We start from the raw sequence: 11,898 nt of genomic DNA, 5'->3' as shown, positions 1-11,898 counted from the left end.
TTCGTAAAAGTGAAATAAAAGTACCACAAATGTAAAACAAAAAAGTATGGGGGATCAAAACATTTAAGAGTTTGTTACTTAGTTTAACTTCATTTCGTTTTGCTATTGGTCATGATCGTCATGAATTTTTGAGGGGTCATAATGATTGCTCCCTCTAGTGACAACTATGATTTTAGAGTTGGCCTCATCCTTTAAGAAAACGTTTTCTAAAAACTTATGCTATGTTGTAAATATTGTAATATATGTGGATGTCTTTGTAAATACTCATTAGTTATGTCTTTGATATGTAAATCATACTCCTATATAAAAGAGCCTAATGAGAATGAAAGTGACACTTCTTCCTCCTCCTACATTTTGTTCTTCTCTTTTCTCTCTATCACATTCTTAGTTTATAACACGTTATCAGCACGTTTTCGCTCATTCGTTCCATAAACTCCATGACGATCTATGAGATATTGGTGCAACTTTTGTTGCTTATTATCCATACTCAAGATCTATGAGTTCACTTCTATTTTGATTATATCTTGTCTACATATATACTTTGTTTATATTACTCAATTCTATGTTTACAATTGCTTATATTAGTGAGCCTGAAGTTTCGCTAATAATTCTCAAATATGAACTTTTTGAGATTATGAACCTGAAGTTCAAATATTACATTAGAATTGCAAGTCTAATTGTTTGCATAAACCTGAAGTTTTGTGCATGTACATGTGATCCATTGTTCACAAAATTCGAACATGAAGTTTCGATATTGATATTACTTTCATATGAACATGAAGTTCTAAATAACATAATTAGATCCATGATGATCGATGTGGTCTTGAAAAAGAGAATGAAAGACATGTAAGATCCGTTTGAGTTTTGGCAAGCATTGGTTGATCAGTTACCAAGAGCATGATATGAATGGGCGTTTTTGCGCGTTCTAATATGGATCATGATATGGCTATAGTTATGGCTTAACCATTTTCGGCCCATTGATGAATGCCCTAACATTTAATGGCAATTTACAAAGCCCTCTTTGGATGGCAATAAGACCAAAATTAATCATATTAATCAGTCTCTTGGGAAATCTGAGCCATGAGTGGATATCACTTCACCCAAGTTGACAATGTTTTTGTGTCTAAATTGAAATGTTAAAGACATGATCAATGGAGGTGTTCTTAACACCGATTAATATTAAGCCTATCATAATGGTATTCTGGACACCGAGTTATTGTGATTGATATGAGTGTCTTAATTTAAGTTTATTATACGAGTGAATATGATTACTTTACTCCCCAATATGTGCACACAAATACTTTTCAAGTCATAATTTGGCAATCAAAGGTCATTGTTCACAATTATGTGCACCATTTACAAGCATTTATATATACCAAATTTCAGCTATTAATAACATGGAAATTCATCGGTTTCTTTATGCGGTTTTGCCCATTAACAGCCTAAAACATCATCATTCTTAGGTTTTGAATTATATGTATATTAATTACATTTTATTGGTTTCATTACCTAGCGTGGATGAATGTTTCCATAATAAGTAGTAGTTTTAGAATTTTATGACCATTGATAACCTCTATTTATTGTTTTATCAATTTAGGTCTAGTAATTGGTTTTTTACAACCTTTTTGTTGTGGTATTAGTCTTTTATGAAACGTATTATTTCCATAATTTCATATTTATTAAAGGGACTAAGGTATGTATTTTCCCATTTCATTATTTGCATGAATTTAATCTATTCATTTCACGACATTCTTCGTTTTATGAATTCCGAGAGAATTATAGTGAACTCCATAATTGAGATCTGAAGCCTCTATATCCAGCTATAGAGGGCCTGAAGTTCCTCACGAGTATTTTATGAATTCCGAGAGAATTATAGTGAACTCCATAATTGAGACATGAAACCTCTTTATCTAACTATAGAGGGCCTGAAGTTCCTCACGAGTAATATGATAAGTGGGGAGATGTAGGGTATCATAGTAACACCATGGACATAAATGAAGGACATAAGAGGTGTTCTCCCGTGACCATGTTTCTCGATCCTTTGTAGGCTGAGACTTCCTAGCCCGCTTTATACTTGAGTGCAAAGATTAGAGGTTCTGATAGAAAAAGGGCAAATATATTGTTGTCTTTCCTCTACCGGTTGCATCTTTTGTGATGTTGTCCAAAGTATCTGACCATTGACAAGATGTTTTTTGCTAGAAATCTGACTACCGGCAGTTTTTTCCCGATCACTTATCTTATTGAAAGATGGTCTTTATGCATATTTATGAGAATTGGAGGAAACACGTAGCTATTTAAGCTCTGCATGTACCCATTGCAAATACACTCATTGTGCATGTCATGAGGATATGACTAATTTGGCCCACATATATTGAAGAAACAATATCATGGTATGAGATTATGAAATTCAAGTATGTTTTATTTTTCTTAACCTTATTCGGTTTTGTAATTAAAATTGATCGAAACCTGGAGTTTCTTGATCAAACTATATGAGGGCCTGAAGTTCTTTGAAAGTGATATTGTCAAATTATTGAAATGAAGTTTCTCAAAACTTATGTAATCAACAAGGACCAGAAGCTCCTTAGAGCTATACAATATGGTTTTCTTGTGATCCACAATTATATGAGAGCATGAAGCTCCAATTTATTTTGATACAATGTGATTGTGAAATTAGAGGAGAGAAACAAGATTATCATATTCGTGAAGGTAACTAGACCAGAAGTTCTTGTACTTCTTCACCAATGGAACTATAAGTTTCCATTCTCGCATTTTACTTATCCTTGTTCCTTACTATTCCTTGTTCCTTAATTATTTTTCTCTTCTAAATTTTATTGTTACTGATACGGGCCAGCAACTTTATAGCACAAACATATGAATTTCAAATGTCATGTTTTTGAACCAGAAGTTCAAATTACTGAATTATAGAACATAAGAATTCCAGATAACGTGTAAATTAAAAGCTCAAGCCCGAAGCTGAGTATGTAAATTAAATTAGTGAACTTGAAGTTTCAATTCAGTTATCTGGAACCTGAAGTTTCCGGCACCAAATTTATTTGAACTAGAAGTTCAACATATGAAATCTGAGTACATGAAGTTCTAACATTATAAATTTGAACTTGAAGATTCGATTACACATGATTGATGGCTTCGGAAGAGTACATAATATCCCCTCTTTACAAGAAGTGACTTCAATATGGTTTCAGAATATGCATTGAGATCCTACATCGCCCGAAGGAGGGGAGGAGATGTGTTGCAAACATACCTCCCCGTAGTGAGACTAATTTTGGGTTAGCAACTCAAGCACAAAATTGTAAAGCGAGCGAGATCCAAAATGGACAGTATCTCGCTATGTCGCCTATTACGTGTGTTAAATTCTATAATATAGTGAGACACATAATGTTATGAACCAGAAGTTCATTGAACCAAATTAATTATTTTGGCATGACTAGTTACATCATATTTTACCTACAGTGTTATTTGAAATTAGTAACAACTTTTGATGCCTGCTAGCTAACGCTACTCATAGCAAATTGTTTATTTGCTGCATATTTTTTTGTTGGTTTATCACTTTAATGAGACACTTCTCTTGTTACGAAAGGGAAAAAGATTGTTCCTGAAGAACAACATGAATTATGGAATATTTACCTATTGTCTCATTTTGAGCTTGAGGAATATCACAGCTAGTGACTTAATAAAAACTATTGATGACAAAATTATATGCTAGTGGAAGAAGATTTACTTGGGTAAAATCTCTGGACCAACGAGAATGTCATTAAAAATGTCCGAGTTCCTAATATGGCGGTTACAATATTACACATAAAAAGGTTAAAAGTACACCATCAGAGGATGATATCTTGGTGATACAATTATACATCAATATGGTTGATACTCATGAATTTAATATTTTTTGACCTTAAACTTGGTTTGGGTTTGCCACCAGCCAATGGACATCTTTACTCGAAAGGAAGTGATATACATTTAAATGCATTTTTATGCATGGTCAAAATAAGACAGTGTTCCCGCCGTTAGGGGGAGAGAAAAAACTACTGTCATTTGAATAACGGCGTGAATTTGGAGTGGAATGTATCCACCAGGTCTAAAGTTTTAAGCTCCTGAAAATGGAAGATTATACATGTTCTATAATGTTTTATGATATTATGAATATAGATCCACATTCGCTAGATATAATTCATCTATGAGAGATGTTTGTCGTAGAAGTGACAATATTTGCCCCAGAAGTGGCATGGGTACCCAATATTAATAAGCTCATAATAGCTAATGCATGCATATAAAAATGTGTGGGATCTATGAATGATGATCATCGATGAAAATTTACATATGGTAGCTACCAAAAACCGTTAAGGACTGTATGATGCAATACCACGTTTCATTATGAATATCGACAATGCATATTATTGGCCAAATTGGATATAGGCAATTCCAATGAACTGAATATATGAAACGTGATGAGATAATTAGACCTTTAATCCTACATGATTCAAAAGGGTATTAATCACAGTGAAAATAAATCACTATGGCACAATGTCTACAAGAGACACGGGGATTACAAATATATTTCCTTATACGTGACAATTTTTCTATAAGTACAGTGTTACATATAGTTATTGACAAGAGACTTACGGCAGTTGTCATCGTATATTATAAGGATCTTAAAAGACTTTGCTAAAAAGCAAAACCCCAAAAGTACAGTGTCATTATAACCGTATTGCTTATCAAATCCTTAAAGGATCCAAGTACATGAATGATTCGAACGTAAATAGATCCATGAATATTTGAGAGAGTCTGAATATGAGATTCCTTATCGCCTAAGGGAAATGACGTAATTTGCCTTATACATGCAACACAACTCCTATTAGTGAGACGTGTCTTGGGTTGGAACCCAAGAAGAAAGCCATGAGGGGGAGGCCCAAAGGTGAGCATATCTAGTTATGCTGGGCTGTTAAACTAAAGTTAACTCATGCAATCAATAGTCTAAAGCTAGCTCATATATATTCATTCTGTTATAGTTAACGTGATCAAAATTGCCTCAATGAGTATTATGATTGGACTACAAAACCGAATTCGGATTATGTTGCTACATATTCTAACTTTCGCGAAGTTATGAATTGCTTAAAGCTCTTGAAGAGCATATACGAGATGTATCAATCAATAAAAGAAGATATTGATATGAGTGGCTAGATATGCCATGCTAATCTTCCAATGGTTTTGAACCATACATAGTAATGTGTTAATTAGCTTCTACTGCTTAGTTATTATATAATGTATGAATTTGAACATGTGAGGTTGTTTCTAACATTATAACATGAAGTAAGGCCTATTAAATTGTATAGCTTTGTTGGTATTGCCTTCACTTTGCAAGTATGAAAATCTTGTGATGAGCCCCGGTATGCAAAACGAACAAGATCTCACTTCAGTGATAGACAAATCAAACTGTTATTTACTGTACATGAAGCTTGCAACAATCAGGGGAGAATCTCATCAAGGGGAGCATCCAGAAGTATGCTACCTAGGACATATGCGCGTTGCACTCTTTTTCTCCTTGGACCAAGGTTGTTTTTTCCCATAGGGTTTTTATTACATGGCAAGGTTTTTAACGAGACAACACTAAGCGCATCCAACATCAGATTATTAATGGACATCCAAGGGGGAGTGTTGTAAATATTATAATATATGTGGATATCCTTGTAAATACTCATTAGTTATGTCCTTGATATGTAAATCATACTCCTATATAAAGGAGCCTAATGAGAATGAAAGTGACACTTCTTCCTCCTTCTACATTTTGTTCTTCTCTTTTCTCTCTATCACATTTTTAGTTTATAACATATGCTAGACATTTCTAAATGTATAACACTTTCCTAATTTTCATCCTTAATATAGAACACTTATAATGGTTTCCAACACATGATAGCTAATTGATCTAGCTCATACAGTGTTTTAAAGTTATGTATCGTACCATGCCAAAACCAAAGCAACATAACTTGGCATCTCCCATTGTTGGGGGTAAATTATTCCAAGCCATATTTTTACGAACCAAGGGCATGAGTCTTTGCCTCGTGATGAAACATCTGAACCAACTCTTGAAGCTCCAACTTTCTAACTTTAACTTGCTCTTTAGTAATAAGCTCTTTCAAATCAATGTAAAGCAACCCAAATAGCATTAACACGATTCTAATAAATACAAGTATGACTGAAAATAGGACGAATGCATATGGTGTATTGTTTGCTCCAGACATTCCATCAACATTAATTCCAAAAAGCCGAGTGATGATGTAATACAGCCCTTCATAGGAATTTGTTCACAGCCTTAAAACCCAACTTCTAGTATGTCTCCGGAACACAATCAATAAGAAAGATAACAAAAACAAGATAGAATCTAAAACCTTTTTGATTCTCAAGGTGAGAATAGCCAAGAATTTAGGACGCTTATGCCTCGTTGATTCCAATGGAATAACCGAATTGATAGAGCTAGTTTGAGAGAAAATTATCAATTTTTATTGATATTAAAAAAACTAACGACTACAACCACAAAAGAGGGTTTAAATAGTTTAGCAAACCCTAAACCAACTAGTAAATCTCAAACCAACTAGTAATTGATAAAAACCAAAAAAAGACTAGGAAAAGAAAAATAATTACTAAAAAATAATAAAATATATCCTCTAACCAGCAATCATCATTGTAAGCAGCAACTATCATGTTGCCGCTGCTGCATCATGATGGAAAGCACAAGGCCACAGCCACAAAACATAACAAGATTATGTGTCACTGTTAGACTTTGGCTCTGGATTAACATTGAAAAGTAGACGAAATCAACAATTAATACTAATTAAAAATAAATAAAATTATGATATATTTCACGTTTTTGTTTGTGTACAGACCTACAACCATGCACGAACAGTGCTCTGCATCACATCCTGAATTGTAAATAAGCGGCCACGAGCTATTTCTTGCTCCTTAATCATTTCTCTTGTGCTCTCTCTTATTTTCTCCAACAAGCTTCTTGTAGCATTTGGTCTCAAATGTTAAAGAAGCTCAAACAATTTTGTTGACGTTTTAACTCTAAAAGACAATGAAACAAAAGTGACTAGTGACTGTTCTTAACATAAATATTACCGGGACTCAACTTTTCCACCTTAGTAGTCAAGGGAAAATAGGTCACTAATAAAAGGTCACTAATAAACAAATATAACATAACGTATAGTTGCTAAATGTTACTTTGTCCAAAATGTAGACATAAATATAGTATATGGATCAACCATAAATAGGTTGGAATCAATGACATCCAAATATATTCTTAGACTATAAACGTTGATTGTAGGTCTTACTAATGAGCTAGAAATCATGTAACAGATAACCTCATATGCTCAAATCCAATATTCATTTTTGAATGAGATATCATGCTATTTCTTATATTTAGTGCTTTACTAGCAAAGAGATGTAAGTTTGCTGTTTTTTTTTTTTTTGGAAATGAAAGCTGTTAAAATATGAACTTGTTTAGTTAATTCTGGAGAATGTGGTCATGTTGTTAAGATGTGTTATATTCATGTCTTATTGGACGACTGTATTACTGACCAAGTTATTTGGAAATGTTCTGAACTATTTTGTTTCTAAGACAAGGTCTCTGTTTCTCTACTATTTTAAACTTGAGTTATGCATTCATCGATGTGACTGTGTTATGATGTATGTAAAATTTCTGATACTCTTAATTGTTGTTATTACTATTAACAGACACATAACATAAAATCATAAGTTGTCCAGTAAAATCAATTGTCGTTCATTTAAAGGTCTTTGTATTGTGAATTTTGAAGAATGTTTAAAGAACTGTCATGTTCATGTATGATTTTCCCTTGTTCTAATGTTCAATGGAATAAGGAACCAATTGGTTGATTGATGAGAGTCAAATTTGTATCAAGAAGTGGAGTTTGAGGAGTTGCCTATGGTACCCCGCAACATTTCAAATGGGGAGATATGTTGCTCGATTAACAGTTTGATTCAACTAACAAAGTGTGTAAACATATTTGTCATATAATTTTAGAGCAGCACATTGAGGCCCAACCAACATAATCCTTGACCTATAATTTTTATTTGAGCCGAACGCGTTGTGTCGAACATTGTAGTATAAGTTTATAACAAGGAATGCAAGATTATTTATGCCTCTGTTTATGATGAAGCACATACATTTATTTAAAGTACATACATCAAAAAGATCTTATGTAATTGGTTACATTAAACCTCGACCAGTAACCATGTACAAATTTGGTTATAAGGTAGTCTTGGTTTTAATAAGAAGTGACATATCCATCTACTTTAATTAACACTAAAACTAAAGTAATTGTGGAAGTCTTATATATAAAGCAATAAGAAGACAACTATAATCATTTAACATATTTTCATCATGTGCTCAGCATGGTGCAAGTTACAACTATCTGTTACAAATACCCTAAATGAGAGTCTCAAATGGGCACGCATGATACATAAAATCTTAAGGGAGACTGGTACTATAAAAAACAACATAGTCCCTCCAACAAAAAGTCTAAGTTCTCAATGACCCTGTCGGCGTAGTTTTGGCACATCATATGAGTACAAATTATGGCAGCAAGTGGGAGATGCAGTTGGTGTCTATCTTGCTATCAAAATACAACTACAGTAGGTGTTTAATACTGTATGCACTTGTAAACACACCAAGTCAAAAAATAGCATTGGTCATGTTCAAGATGAGAAGTCATCCAACCAATCACTCCAGTTCTGGCATTCGGAGTGATTGATTGATGTCAAATTAGTTTCTGATGGCTGCTGTAAGTACACATCCTCCACATAACGTGTAACTTCTCTTGATAGTGATTGTTCAACATGTGTTAAGACGTGGACATTCTCATTCCTTGTCTGCTGGTCCTCCCTTCCTTCACCAGCAGATTGTAAAGGAGTGAGAATTCCGCCAAAATAATAATCATCCGCCCCTTTCCAGACTTCATCATGTATGTCATTTGCAAGAGACTTCATGCACTGCAACAATGTTGCGGATCTATGTTCATTAGAGCAGAACTACATAACACACAAACAAAAAATATCATATCAGTTAACTTTGGTTGTAAGAAACATGGGCCACTTAGTCCTTTTCTTTTCAACGGGTATCCATACTCACACCCACCAAACATCAATGCAAAAAAGAAGTAGCAAAGTTAGAACCAACAAATTTATCTCCTCTCCTTTCAACAGATCCATGGCCCACCTCCTCTCCTTTCAACAGACCCATGGCCCACGCCCCCCCCCCCCCTCGGCGTCATCAAGATGCATTATCTCAGTCCAAAAGATTGAGACAACTACCAAGCTATTAATGGAATAGTCACATATATGCATGGACGATATAACATCATCAATGGTAATTTCATAACAATTGACAGTATGTGGGAGGTCATGAAGGAAGGGGAGGACAAGCGAGATCCCACCTAACTTGCCATTGTTGATATGGATTTCTTTTACTAGAAGAGCCTCAGCGATCGTCAAGCGGTAAGACATTTATTGTTAATATTGATCAATAGAAAATCGTTTTTTTTTTAAACAGAGAAAATTGAAATCAATAAAGAACGCATCTTGTGATTTAGGTAAAGGATCCATTGATTCTTGGTCTCTCTACTTCTCTATGTGTCACCTGGGTAAATTGATTGAGGGGATAAGTAAAACCAAATCATTTTTAGCATATCTGAAGCTCCAACTGATATATGAACTTTTAACTTGTAGTTCATGTCTCGGCTTGCTAGCTATCCTTGTTATAAGGTGGGACTCTCAAGTTCCAAAAGAGACAGAAATCCGATCAGAAAGGCAAATAAAGAATAGGTATGAGTCGTAAACAACTTTGCTTTACATATAATAGAAAAAGAGTTAGGAATTTATGTCCATCCACCAAATTGTCCCATAAAACAGCATGTGCAGGATTACAAATATTCCGCAGTCAAACTCATTTGGCTGTATTGGAACGTTTGGAGGGGTTATTATACGATACTGTCGAAAGTCTTGGCTTGGACCCAACACACGTGCAGTTTGTTGCAGGTGTCTCAGTTGAGTACATTTCAAATTATGTCACTCACATATGTAAACTGAATCATATTTGATAAGCGGTGTACCAACTATCAATGTTTTAAATTAAGAGCACAACACATTGTATGCAATCCTTATTCTTTTTTATTCAAGTGATGTTTTAGGTGCGCTGTCCTATATTTTTGCAACCTACCTCCTCGTGTCAATAACTAGGAGCTACCAGTGCCCCCCCTTTCTACCCGGTTCACGCATGTGGATTGGTACAAATATTTGTGTTTGACAACATAACATTAGTAAGTAAAACCCAAAATGCATAGGACATTCTTTGACTTATGTAAATAAGATCTGCACTTCAACTTACCAGATCGCATGTATCAAGGCGTCCGTCAAACCTGAACATGTTACACACGCTCTTTGTTCGATTAGCTTCCTCCTTATCTTCTTTCTCATCCGTTTGTGATTTTGCATTTTTTGGGTTGGTTAACAATTAGTAAGAAATAAATCGTGTTTTATGATTGTAATCAAAGCAGCGTTTGCATCATATAATATTAAATGGTACTCTGGTGTCTTCTCGAAAAATATGCAAAATACGATGAGAAGAACCACAAACAAGGGTTGTCTCGGGACATAAATTCACTCACATAGTTTAAGACTTAATAAGACAAATCAGAACATCGAATGTTAGAATCTGGGGTTGAGTTAAGATATCTAATATGGAGGCAACAAAATATAAGGTGAACAAAATTATATTACGGTGAAAACATGTGGACAAATAGACACATAACAATACTAATAAGGTACAATAATGTAAAAACAAATTTACAAAAAATCATCTAAATCTCTATCACCATTCATTCAAGGCTCCTTAGCGGTTTTATAAATATTATTTCATGTCATTGCATGAATATAACATAGATGAACAATAAGACTCAATGCCAACTTACTTCCAGATATTGCATTATTGTATTTCGATTGGATATCAGATAAAAACTGAATTCATATATATGCCTGAATCCATATATATATGCATCAACATATGATCCAAATCTCTATTATAGGGGGATTCATCAACGTTTTTTTGCCCAACTCTCATTTCATTCAATATGATTTTAAGCTAGAAAATAACATACATCAACTTCAACTACCATTTCATTCAGATGAATGTAAACTAAAAATTCTACATGAAAGCCCCAATTTGGCACATGGCAGACCCAAAACCCAAAACCCCAAATTACCTTAACTAACTGGAAATAGTTTTCAATAAGCTTATAGTATCTAAACTATAGACCTACATTAGAATCCACATCAGTGCGTGGAGCAAGGCATCAGATAGTGTGCGTGTGTAAAATTTTCCTCCCCTCTCCGCACTTACCTATACGCGTACTGCATATAGTAAAAGTTGTTAGATGTTATGAATACATACATGTCTTAAGTCACACATACACACACACGCGCGCGCACACACTCACACAAAAATTATAATTACTTGTCCTCACCAGTTGATGTCTGCTTCCCGCCTATGAATACATAATTGATCAATCAAACGTTACTAGTGGAACTGGTCTTCTTAGAGCATCTTTCACTGTAGGCTAAATCCTTAGCCAAATTTAGCTTATAAAATAAAAATATTTTGTGGAATCTTTTTTTAGTTTACCAGAGTCTTCCACCGTAAGCTAAATTTGAAGGTAAAATCAAATCTAATTCTTTTGTCATATATATGTAATGTTATATTTCTATGCATAATTTTTCTTTTCTCATATATATATATATATATGACCAAAATTATAACCAGAATATCAACCATTAGATCTAACAACAACTAACGGTTGAGATTAGTCATAA

This window comes from Fragaria vesca, linkage group LG2 (genome assembly GCF_000184155.1).
Source record: "Fragaria vesca subsp. vesca linkage group LG2, FraVesHawaii_1.0, whole genome shotgun sequence".
Taxonomy (NCBI): domain Eukaryota; kingdom Viridiplantae; phylum Streptophyta; class Magnoliopsida; order Rosales; family Rosaceae; genus Fragaria; species Fragaria vesca.
This window is presented reverse-complemented; position numbering follows the sequence as displayed.